The sequence below is a fragment of the Theropithecus gelada genome, chromosome 5, assembly GCF_003255815.1.
Source record: "Theropithecus gelada isolate Dixy chromosome 5, Tgel_1.0, whole genome shotgun sequence".
NCBI classification, from domain to species: Eukaryota; Metazoa; Chordata; class Mammalia; order Primates; family Cercopithecidae; genus Theropithecus; species Theropithecus gelada.
The window spans coordinates 161,624,484-161,635,451 of record NC_037672.1 but is presented as its reverse complement, the minus strand read 5'-3'; the positions used below and the strand labels follow the sequence as shown (position 1 = coordinate 161,635,451).

General features: G+C 38.1%; 1 non-coding gene across 1 annotated transcript; it reads right to left on the bottom strand.

Moving 5' to 3' along the window:
- Positions 1 to 10,365: 10,365 nt before the first annotated feature.
- On the bottom strand, positions 10,366 to 10,471 carry LOC112625549. The gene has a single exon (XR_003119640.1). It is a non-coding gene; the product is annotated as a U6 spliceosomal RNA (small nuclear RNA).
- Positions 10,472 to 10,968: the final 497 nt, after the last annotated feature.

Here is a 10,968-nt window from a genome sequence, read left to right as displayed (position 1 = left end):
CTTCGTCCCAGAGGGACACCCGCCAGATGTCAGCCAGGGCTCTCTTCTATGAGGTGTCTGTCCACTCTTGCTGGGAGGTGTCTCCCCATCAGGAGGCCCAGGGGTCAGGGATCAACTTGAGGAGGCAGTCTGTGCCTTAGCAGAGCTTGAGCACTGTGCTGGGAGATCTGCTGCTCTCTTCAGAGCCGGCAGTTAGGAATGTTTCAGTCTGCTTAATTTGTGCCCACTGCTGCCCCTTCCCTCAGGTGCTCTGTCCTAGGGAGATGCTAGTTTTATCTGTAAGCCCTGACTGGGGCTGCTGCTTGTTTTTCAGAGATGCCCTGCCCAGAGAGGAGGAATCTAGAGAGGCAGTCTGGCTACAATGGCTTCGTGGCACTGTGGTGGGTTCCATCCAGTCTGACTTCCTGGTGGCTTTCTTTACACTGTGGAGGGAAATCCACCTACTCAAGCCTCAGTAATGGCAGACGTCCCTCCCCCTACCAACATTGAGCATCTCAGGACAACTTCAGACTTCTGTGCTGGTAGTGAGAATGTCAAGCCAGTGGATCTTAGCTTGCTTGGCTCTGTGGGGGTGGGACCATGGAACAAGACTACTTGACTCCCTGGCTTTAGCCCTCTTTCCAGAAGAGTGAATGGTTCTCTCTCGCTGGTATTCCAGGTGCCACTGGGGTATGAAAAAAAAACCTCCTGCAGCTAGCTTGGTGTCTGCCCAAACAGCCTCTCAGTTTTAGATCCCAGGGCTTGAATCCCAGGGCCCTGGTGGTGTAGGCACATGAGGGAATCTCCTGGTCTGTGGGTTGTGAACAGCATGGGAAAAGCATAGTATCTGGGCCAGATAGCACTGTCCCTCATGGCACGGTCCCTCACGGCTTCTCTTAGCTATGGGAGGGAGTTCCTTGGCCCCTTGTGCTTCCTGGGTGAGACAATGACCTACTCTGCTTCTGCTAGCCATCCGTGGGGTGCACCCACTGTCTAATCAGTCCCAGTGAGATGAACCAGGTACCTCAGTTGAACTTGCCTTCTGAGTCGGTCTCGCTGTGAGTTGCAGACTGGAGCTGTTACTATTCATCCATCTTGCCTGGGAATGCTTTTTTCAAGATCTTAGAGGTCAGTTCTAATGAAAAGTTATCTTTATATTCACCAAAATGCAAATGAGAGTATCAATAACTAGATAAGTTCTCACAACACTAGCCAAATCCTAAATTAATGAGCTGGATAATTCATTGCATTTAGTAGACTTCCATACTGTCGTGATCTAAATTGATCACTTCTGGCTTTTGGCATTGACAAATCAGTTCCATTTATTTTGTAATATCTGCAAGAGTTATTCTTAGACTCCCTTATAATTTGTTAAATGAAAAGAATAATGGTAGATTTTTTTTCTTTTGGTTCACACCAAATCACCTTAATATATCTCCATATATACCATAAATTGAAATAAACTTACAAATAGCTGTTTTTGCAAAACTAATTCTATGGAATCCTTCTCCTGAAAGTCCAGCAAAATGACTTTCAAAGCTTAGGATTTTTTTAAGCATTTTTTTTTTTCAAATCATGTAATTTACTATAACCTAGAGTTTGCCTAATCACAGTGTGAAGACCAAATCCAGCTCACCGCATGATTTTGTAAATAAAGTCATACTGGACAGCTGTGCTCATTTGTCTACCTATTGTCAGTGGCTATTTCTGCACTTCAGCAACAGAGCTGAGTGGTTATGACAGAAACGACATGACCTGCAAAGCTTAAATTATTTACTACCTAGCCCTTTGAGAAAAAGTACGCCAACACTGACAAATCACAAAAACAAGCAAGGAGAATTATTTATTTATTGATTTGTACAAATGTATGGGATACATATGAAATATTGTTACATATATGAAATGCATAGTGATTAAGCCAGGGTATTAAGGATGTTTGTCACCTGAGTACAATGCATTTTTGTTAACTATAGTCACCCTACTGTGCTATCAGACATTAAATTTATCCCTCCCACCAAACTGTATATTTGTACCTTTTAACACGTTTGCCTTCATCCTCCCTTCTCCTCCCTCACTCACTTTTCGTAGTTTTTGTTATCTATCTTTCCTCTATCTATCTTTGTGTGACCAAGTTTTTTAGCTCCCACATATAAGTGGGCACATGTGGTATTTGTCTTTTTTGGGCCAGACTTATTTCACTTAGGATAATAACCTCCAGTTCTATCCATGTTGCTGCCAATTACATGACTTCATTCTTTTTTATGGCTGAATAGTATTCCATTGTGCATATATATATATATATATATATATGCATGCCACATTTAAAAAATCTGTTCATCCATTGTTGAACACTTAGGTTGATTTCATGTTTTTGCTATTGTGAATAGTGCTGCAATAAACATGGAAGTGCAGGGTATCCCTTTGGATAAAAAAATTTATCCCCCCAAAATTTTTTTTTTGGGAGGTAGATGTCCAGCAGTGAGATTACTGGATTAAGTGGCAATTCTATTTTTAGATTTTGAGGAACTTTCCCACTGTTTTCCCTAGTGGCTATACTAGTTAACATTCCCACCAACAGTGTATAAGAGATCCCCTTTCTCTGCATCCTCACCAACATTCATTATTTTTTGTAATTTTTTATGTATTTGTATATTTTATATATTTTTTAAAACAGCTATTCTGACTGGAATATGATTATCTCTCTTGTGGTTTTGATTTGCATTTTTGTGGTAATTAGTGACACTGAATATTTCTTCATATACCTGTTGGCCATGTGTATGTCTTCTTTTGCAAAATGTCTATTCATATCTTTGTCTACTTTTAATGGGATTATTTGCTATTTTTCCTGTACAGTAGTTTGAGTTCCTTGTATATTCTGAATATTGGTCGCCTGTCAGATGAATAGTTTGCAAATATTTTCTCCCTTTCAACAGGTTGCCTTTTCACTCTATCAATTATTTCTTTGGCTGTGCAGGAGCTTTTTGGTTCAATTAAGTCCCATTTGTTTATTTTTGTTGTTGTTGTTGCCTGTGCTTTTGAGGTCCTAGTTATAAACTCTGCCTAGTTCAATGTCCAGGAGAGTTTCCCCTGGGTTTTCTTCAAGTATTTTTATAGTTTGAGGTCTAATGTTTAAGTCTTTAATATCTCTTGAGTTAACTTTTGTATATAGTGAGTCATAGTGGTCCAGTTTCATTCTTCTGCATGCAACTATCAAATTTTGCCAGCATTATTTATTAAAAAGGGTGTCCTTTCCCCAGTATAAGTTCCCATCAGTTTTGTTGAAGATGAGTTGGTTGTAAATAAGTTGCTTTACTTCTCGGTTCTCTATTCTGTGCAATTGGTCTGTGTCTATTTTTATACCAATACCATGCAATTTTGGTTACTATAACCTTGTACTATATTTTGAAGTCAGGTTATGTGATGCCTACAGTTTGTTTCTTTTTGCTATTAAGGCTATTTTTGGTTCCATATGAATTTTAGGATTGTTTTTCTTATCTTGTAAAGAATGTCATTGGTATTTTGGTAGGGATTGTATTGAATCTGTAGATTCCTTTGGGCAATATGGTCATTAATGATATTTAACAAAATTAATTCTTCTGATGAGCACAGGCTCTTTCACCTCCTTGGTTAGATTTATTTCTAGGTCTTTAATTTTTTTAGATATTTCTTTCTTGGCTAGACCATTATTGGTATATAGAATCTCTACTGATTTGTACACACTGATTTTGTATCCTGCAACTTTACTGAATACATTTATCAAATCTAAGAGTTTTGGGTGGAGCTGCTAGTTTTTTTGAGATACAAAATCATATCAAACAAAGAGGGACAGTTTGACTTCTTCTTTTCCAATTTGGATGCCTGTTATTTCTTTCTCTTATCTGATTCCTCTAGCCGGAACTTTCAGTACTATGTGGAATAGGAGTGGTGAAAGTGGGCGTTCTTGTTTTGTTCTGGTTCTTACAGAAAAAGCCTTCAACTGTTCCCCATTCAGTATGATGTTAGATGTGGGTTTGTCATGTAAGCCTATTTATTATTTTGAGGTATGATCCTTCTATGCCTAGTTTGTTGAGAGTTTTTGTCATAAAGGAATGTTGAATTTTCTAAATGCTGTACATCTATTGAGGTGATCATATAGTTTTTGTTCTTCATTTGTTGATGTGGTGAATCACATTTATTGATTTGCATGTGTTGATCCATCCTTGCATCCCTGGGATGAAACTCACTTGATTGCAGTAAATTAACTTTTTGATGTGCTGCTAGATTCAGTTTGCTAGTATTTTGGTAAGGATTTTTACGTCTGTGTTCATCAGGGATATTGGCCTGTAGGGTGTATGTGTGAGTGTGTGGGTGTCCTTGTCAGGCTTTGGTATCAGGTTGATGCTGGCCTTGTAGAATGAGTTAGGGAGAATTCTTTCCTCTTCAATTTTTTGGAATAGTTTCAGAATGACTGGTGTTAGTTCTTCTTTGTACATTTGATAGAATTGGCTGTGAATTCATCTGTTCATCTGGTCCTGGGCTTTTTTTTGTGGGGAGACTTACTACTGATTCAATCTTGTTGCTCATTATTGGTCTGTACAGGTTTTCTATTTCTTCCTGATTCAATATTGGTAGGTTTTGTGTCTTCAGGAATTTATCAATTTCCTCTAGGTTTCCAGTTTGTCAGCAAATAGTTGTTCATGGCATATAGTTGTAATATCTTCTTTTTTATTTTTGATTTTGTTTGAGTTTTCTTTCTTCTTAGACTAGCTAGTGTTTGATCAATCTTGTTTAGTTTTCCAAAGAAAAACTTCTCATCATTGATCCTTTGTATTTTTTAAAGTCTCTCTTTCATTTAATTCTGTTGTTATCTTTGTTTTTTTTTATTCTGCTAATTTGGAGTTTGGTTCTTGTTTTTCTAGTTCCATGAGGTGCATTGTTAGATCATTAATTTGTAATCTCTCTATTTTTTGATGTATGCATTTACTGCTATAAACTTCCCTCTGAACTTTTGCTGTATCCCACAGGTTTTGGTATGTTATGTTTCCATTTTCATTTGTTTTAAGAATTTTTGATTTCTATCTTAATTTCTTCCTTAACTCAATGGTCATTCAGGAACATGTTACTTAATTTCCATGTATAGTTCCCAAGTTTCTCTTGGTGTTAGTTTTTAGTTTTATTTCACTGTGTATTTAATATTATTCCAATTAAAAAATTGTTTTGATACTTGTTTTTTGACCTAACCTATGGTCTAATCTGGAGAATGTCCCTGTGCTGATGAAAAGAATATATCTTCTGCAGTTGTTGGATAGAATGTTCTGTAAATGTCTGTTCAGTTCATTCAGTGTAGAGTCCAGTTTAAATCCATTTTTTTCTTTGTTTTCTGTTTAGATAATGTCTGACTCTGAGAAAGGGATGTGGAAGTTCCTCACTATTACTGTATTGCAATTTATCTCTCATTACATCTAGTAATATTTGTTTTGTAAATCTGGGTACTCCTGTGTTGGGTGCATATATATTTGAAATTGTTAGGCACTCCTGCTGGATTGATCCCTTTATCATTATATAGTGACCTTCTTTTTCCTTTTTTTTTACTAGTTTTGATTTAAAGTCTATTTTATCTGACATAAGTGTAGCTCCTGCTGCTTGCTTTTGGTTTCCATTTGTATAGAATATCTTGTTCTATCACTTTACTTTCAGTCTACATGTGTCTTTACTGGTAAGGTGAATTTCTTATAAGGAGTATATACTTGGATAATTTTTAGAATTCCTTCATCTATCTTTTAAGTAGAAAATTTAATCCATTTGTATTTAAGGTTATTGGTATGTGAGACTCTGTTCCTGTCATATTGTCCTTGTTTTCTGGTTATTTTGTACATTCTTTGTTCCTTTTTTTTTTCTTTTATTGCTTATTGTTGTGGTTTGGTGGACTTCGGTAGTAGAACCATTTGAGTACCTTTTTTTTCTGCTCTCTGTGATTGCTTTACCAGTGAGGTTCATACTTTCATGTGTTTTTGTGATGGCAAATGTCACCCTTTCACTTCCAGTTTTAGGATTCCTTGAGCATTTCTTATTGGACCAGTATAGTGATAATCAATTCTCTCAGCATTTGCTTCTCTGGAAAAGAATATTACTTTTCTTCATTTAGGAAGGATAATTTTGCTGGATATAGTATTTGTAACTATCAGTTTTTTTTTTTTTTTCCTTTCAGCACTGAATGTATCATCCCATCCTCTTCTGGTCTATAAAGTTTCTACTGAGAAATCCACTGCTGCCTGACGTAGTTTCCTTTATAAATTACTAGATGCTTTTCACTTGCTGTTTTATCTTTGACTTTAGAAAATCGAATCATGATGTGGCATGGAGAAGTCCTTTTTGCATTTTACTTGCCTGGGGAATCTCTGAATTTCCTATATCCAAATGTCTAAATGTCTTGTTTGACTTGGCAAGTTTTCATCTATTAATTTACTAAATAACTTTTATAACACTTTCATTTTCTCTTTGCTCTCATGGACACCAATAATTCAAATATTCTTTTGCTTATGTTATCCTAAATGTCATGAAAGTTTTGCTCATTCTTTTGTCTTTTTTCTTTATTTTTTTCTAGATAGATGATTTTCAAAAAATCCTGTCTTCAAGGTCTGAGTTCCTTTCTTCTGCTTAATCTAGTCTATCATTGAAGTTTTCATGTGTTTTGTTTTTTAATGAATTCTTTAGTTCCAGAATTTCCATTTGATTCTTTTTTTAAAAATATCTGTCTTTGCTAAATTTCTCATTCATGTTCTGAATTTTTTTCTTGATTTACATGTATTTTTTCTGAATTATTTTGTATCTCACTGAGCTTATTTTATGTCAATATTTTGAATTATTTATCTTGGATTTCAAGAATTTCTTTCTGGTTAAGATCTATTGCTGGAGAATTATTGTGTTCCTTTAGAGGTGTCATATTTTCTTGCTTTTTTATGTTTCCTGTGTCCTTACATTGATGTTTGTGCATCTGCTGTAATAGTCACTTGTTCCTATTTTTGAATTTATGTTCATAGAGGAAGTCCTTTTTCTGAAGATATGGATATGATATTTGTTGGCCAGGGCACTTTCACTTTGATTCTGGGTATGTGCAGTAGTATAGAGTGTAATCTCTGTAGGATTTTGGGGGGCATAAACAGCATCAGTGGTATCTGTGATTTCCTTAGTGGGTTAGGGTGCGGTTACTAGCAGAGACTATGGTGAGGTTGTGCTGAGGACAGAAATGCCAGGTGGGCCAGTCTTCAGTCCCCAGTGGTGGTAACAGTGGACTAAGCATGCCTGTCCTTGTGCCTCATGGGAATTTCCATGGTCACATGGTTAGTAGCTGCCAGTGGGCAGATTCTTGGATCTCCAGATGGCTTGCTCAGATGCCAATTATAACAGCCATGGACCAGGTGGGTGGGTGAGTTCCGTGGCCTTAGGAAGCCAGTGTGGTATGGGCAATGACAGTAGCAGTGGCAGGATAATTCTCTGGGTTCCAAGTGATGTACAGTGATGTTGGCAGTGGCTGCAATTAGCTGGGTGGGAAAGTCTCCAGGCCCATGGGTGGTGCTTGTAGGTAGTTGTCAGCTGAGATGGTAATAGCTGGGAGTTTAGGCTCAGCCTCAGGCCCCTGGGAGGAGTGCTCAAGTGCCCAACATGGTGGATTGGGTTCGGCAATCCCCAGGAGCCCAGGCTATGTGCTCTACCTAAGAGGAGAATAAAGCTAGGCTTTGCAGGCTTATGCTCAGAACCCCCTCCTACCACCCCAGTGGTGAGATCAGGTACCAGCCATGGTGGGCAGGGATAGGGTAATACTCAGGTCACAAACAGAGTGCTCAAGTGAGGGGCAATAGCAGCTGTGCTGAGGCCCTGCCACTGGGGGGAGTGGGGCTGGCCTCGATGGCCACAGCCCAGGCTGGCAAGTGGGGAATGCATATCCCTCTCATGCTGTAGTGCCAGTGGGGCTTGCCCCCCAGCCCTGGTGGCGATAACATGTTCATAGCTTGTGCCTCAGCCCCAGCTGCTAGAGACCTTACTTAGCTTACGACTAAGTTCCAGTGGAAACTTGCACTGGCATCACAGTCTCAGTTCCAGTAATGCTTGCTTCCCATCACCAGAAGCTGTAACCTACATCTCACTTGCTTCTCAGCCCCAGCTGCATGAGTGCTCCAAGGTTATGCCCCAGTTTCAGCAGCAACAGCCCACGTTTCTATAATACCTCAATTCCCACACTGCTGTGCCCCAGTGTAGCCTGCCAAAGGCTAGGTTTGAAAATGGTGCCCTGCTGTGGCCACATTAGGTCTAAGAAAGGTCTCAGAAAGGGTATGGGACTCAGCCTGAACTCCCTCCATGGAGAAGCTCTGTCCCACAGCCTCCTGGAAGCTCCCTGTGTTAGTTTCATGGGTTGGGAGGCTTGTTGGGGTGGGGGGGGAGGGACTCTCCTGTGGCCAGGATTTCATGATTCTATGGTGGGAATGTGGGCCCCTGGGATGTCTCTCACTTACCCTTTCCTCGCTTTGTGAAGTCACTCCAGAGAATTGTTATTTTATCAAAATGAGATAGCCAACTTCAAATTTGAGGTACATTCTCCTTGTATTAAACCAAGTGGCAAAATCAAGGTGACCAAATTGAGAAGAAAATGTCCCTTCCATCAAACTCTACTCATTTTTAAAAAGCCTTACTTTTCAGATTTAAAAGCCACAAATATTGTGTCGTAGATATGATCAGCAGGTAAGAGAAAAAACATAGCAACAATGACAAAAGACATTTGAGTAGTCAAATGTTTGGAGCTTTGAAGATTTCCAAACCCCTAGCTTTGCAAGTTGTTTTCTTTGATTTTATATTACCTCAGTCCCCATGCACCTAATGCAATCAGAGTCATATTGAATGAGGATGTATAAATGCATAGTGACTGGGCATGCAAAAGGCTAAAAATGAGCAGGTTTGAGTCAGATGGTAGCTGGAATTTGCAGCTGAAACACTTGGCCTGAGACTGTCAGGGCCAAACAGTACAGTTCTTAAAATATAATTCCTGAAAGAACTTACTCTTTATCAAGAAGTCAAAGTAGAAATGAGGCTAACCACTCTTCTGTTCCATCTAGTGATTCTACCCAGTATCATTTCTTGCTAACCATGTGCCAGATTGTCTATCTGCCAAGGCACACTTGAACTCACGTTCTAACTGTCAAATGAGTTTGTGATTTCCGGGTAAAATACAGGCTGGAATGCTTGGCATTGGCACTAGCCACTTAGCCCCAAGTGACCAAGGGCTATTACACAACTTTGGTGTGTATTTGTACACTCTTCTAAGTACATTCAAAACTCACTGGCACTAGCATTGTTATTAAAACAATTCACTGAAGAGATGGAGTTTTAACCAAATGCTTTTATTTTGTTTCATTTCAAATACACTAACCTTAGTAAAAAATGTTCAAATCACTGCTTAATCTTCTTGGTGGCTTCAGGGTCAGTTTTAAAGTGTTTCTGTATAGTGTAGCATCTGCAAGAATGTGAAGGATTCCAACTTTGAAAATAAGTAACCAATTACATCCAAGAGGAGAAAATAGAGCCAAACCTTGGCGATAGTTCAGTTTATCACTTCCCTAATAAGACTTTTTAAACCATTTCATGATTTTTTTTTTTTTTGAGATACTGACAGCTTGTATGCTTTTGTTTGGCACTTATAGTGGGAGCAAGGATAATTTATTAAAGAATAAAGATGTTTTTCATTTACTTAAAAGGAGCAGGTGTTAACTTAGGCTTCCAAAATTATTTGGAAAATGGAAATATCCTATGGAAATTGACAGAGTCCTGAAAATCACAATATAATAATTTTATATCTACTTGACACAAGGTTTGAACATTCTAATTCCTTGGAGGTGCACTGTAAATGGACTGGGCTAGGAACCAGGAAATCATCAGTTTTGCTTCAGGTCCCACACTATCTCTCTTTATGACTTGAGACAAATAGCTTTGCCCCTTTGAATCTCAGATCTATCATTTGTTGATTGCGAAGATCCCTTTCAACTGTAAAGTGTTACACCTGAATTTATATTTACATGAGATAAGTGTGGGATTTGAAAAATACAAGTCTGGTGTCATCTCTGCACATTTTCCACAATGCAAAATAAGGCAGAGACAATAAATCTATAATTATATTAATCTCCTGGTTAATGACTAATCATATAAAATTATCAGGCCAATGAAAAAGATTAGTAGTCTCTAATCTGATATTAGAAACTTCTCCACCATTTAATTAATTTTTAATTTTATGCATACATAGTATATATACTTATGGGGTATATGGGATAGTTTGATACAAGCATGTGTAATCATCACATCAGGATGAATGGAGTATCCATCACCTAAAGCATTTATCCTCTGTGTCACAAACAATTTGTTAAAATTATAGAACACTTCACAAATGCGCATGTCATCCTTGCCCAGGGACCATCCTAATCTTCTCTGTGTGTTTCAGTTTTAGTGTAAGTGCTGCGGAAGTGAAGACTCCACCATTTTAATTGTTCATTTCTATTGAAAATATTTTCAAGGCAACTGCATAGGCAGCAGTGTGGAGGAGATCAGGAATAGGCATTATTATTAACCATTAGAAGAGGCTGGCTAAGAATCTTATTTCTATGTCTTAGAACAGCTAAATCTGCAGCTCATGCCAATGGCTTGATACCTGCTTCAAGGTAATTAAATGATTTCCTAATAATCTAATGATTGTTTCAACTGCCAACCATTTTTGAAAAGAAGAAATATACTTCTGTGTAAACTAGCATTAAACTTATTTTGGTTTAAAGATATATTTTTCTCAAACTGAGAAAATTTTAAAAAATCTGTAATTGTCTTTTCTAGTTTATGAAATCACTTCTCCCAAGTGTAACATAGGCTGTGAATCTATCTAAAATAGTGAGCTGATAGTCTCTAATAAGTTTCTTGGGTCAATTTACCACTGCAAGCCACTATACTGTTACATTCAGGCAGAACAGGCTAACCACA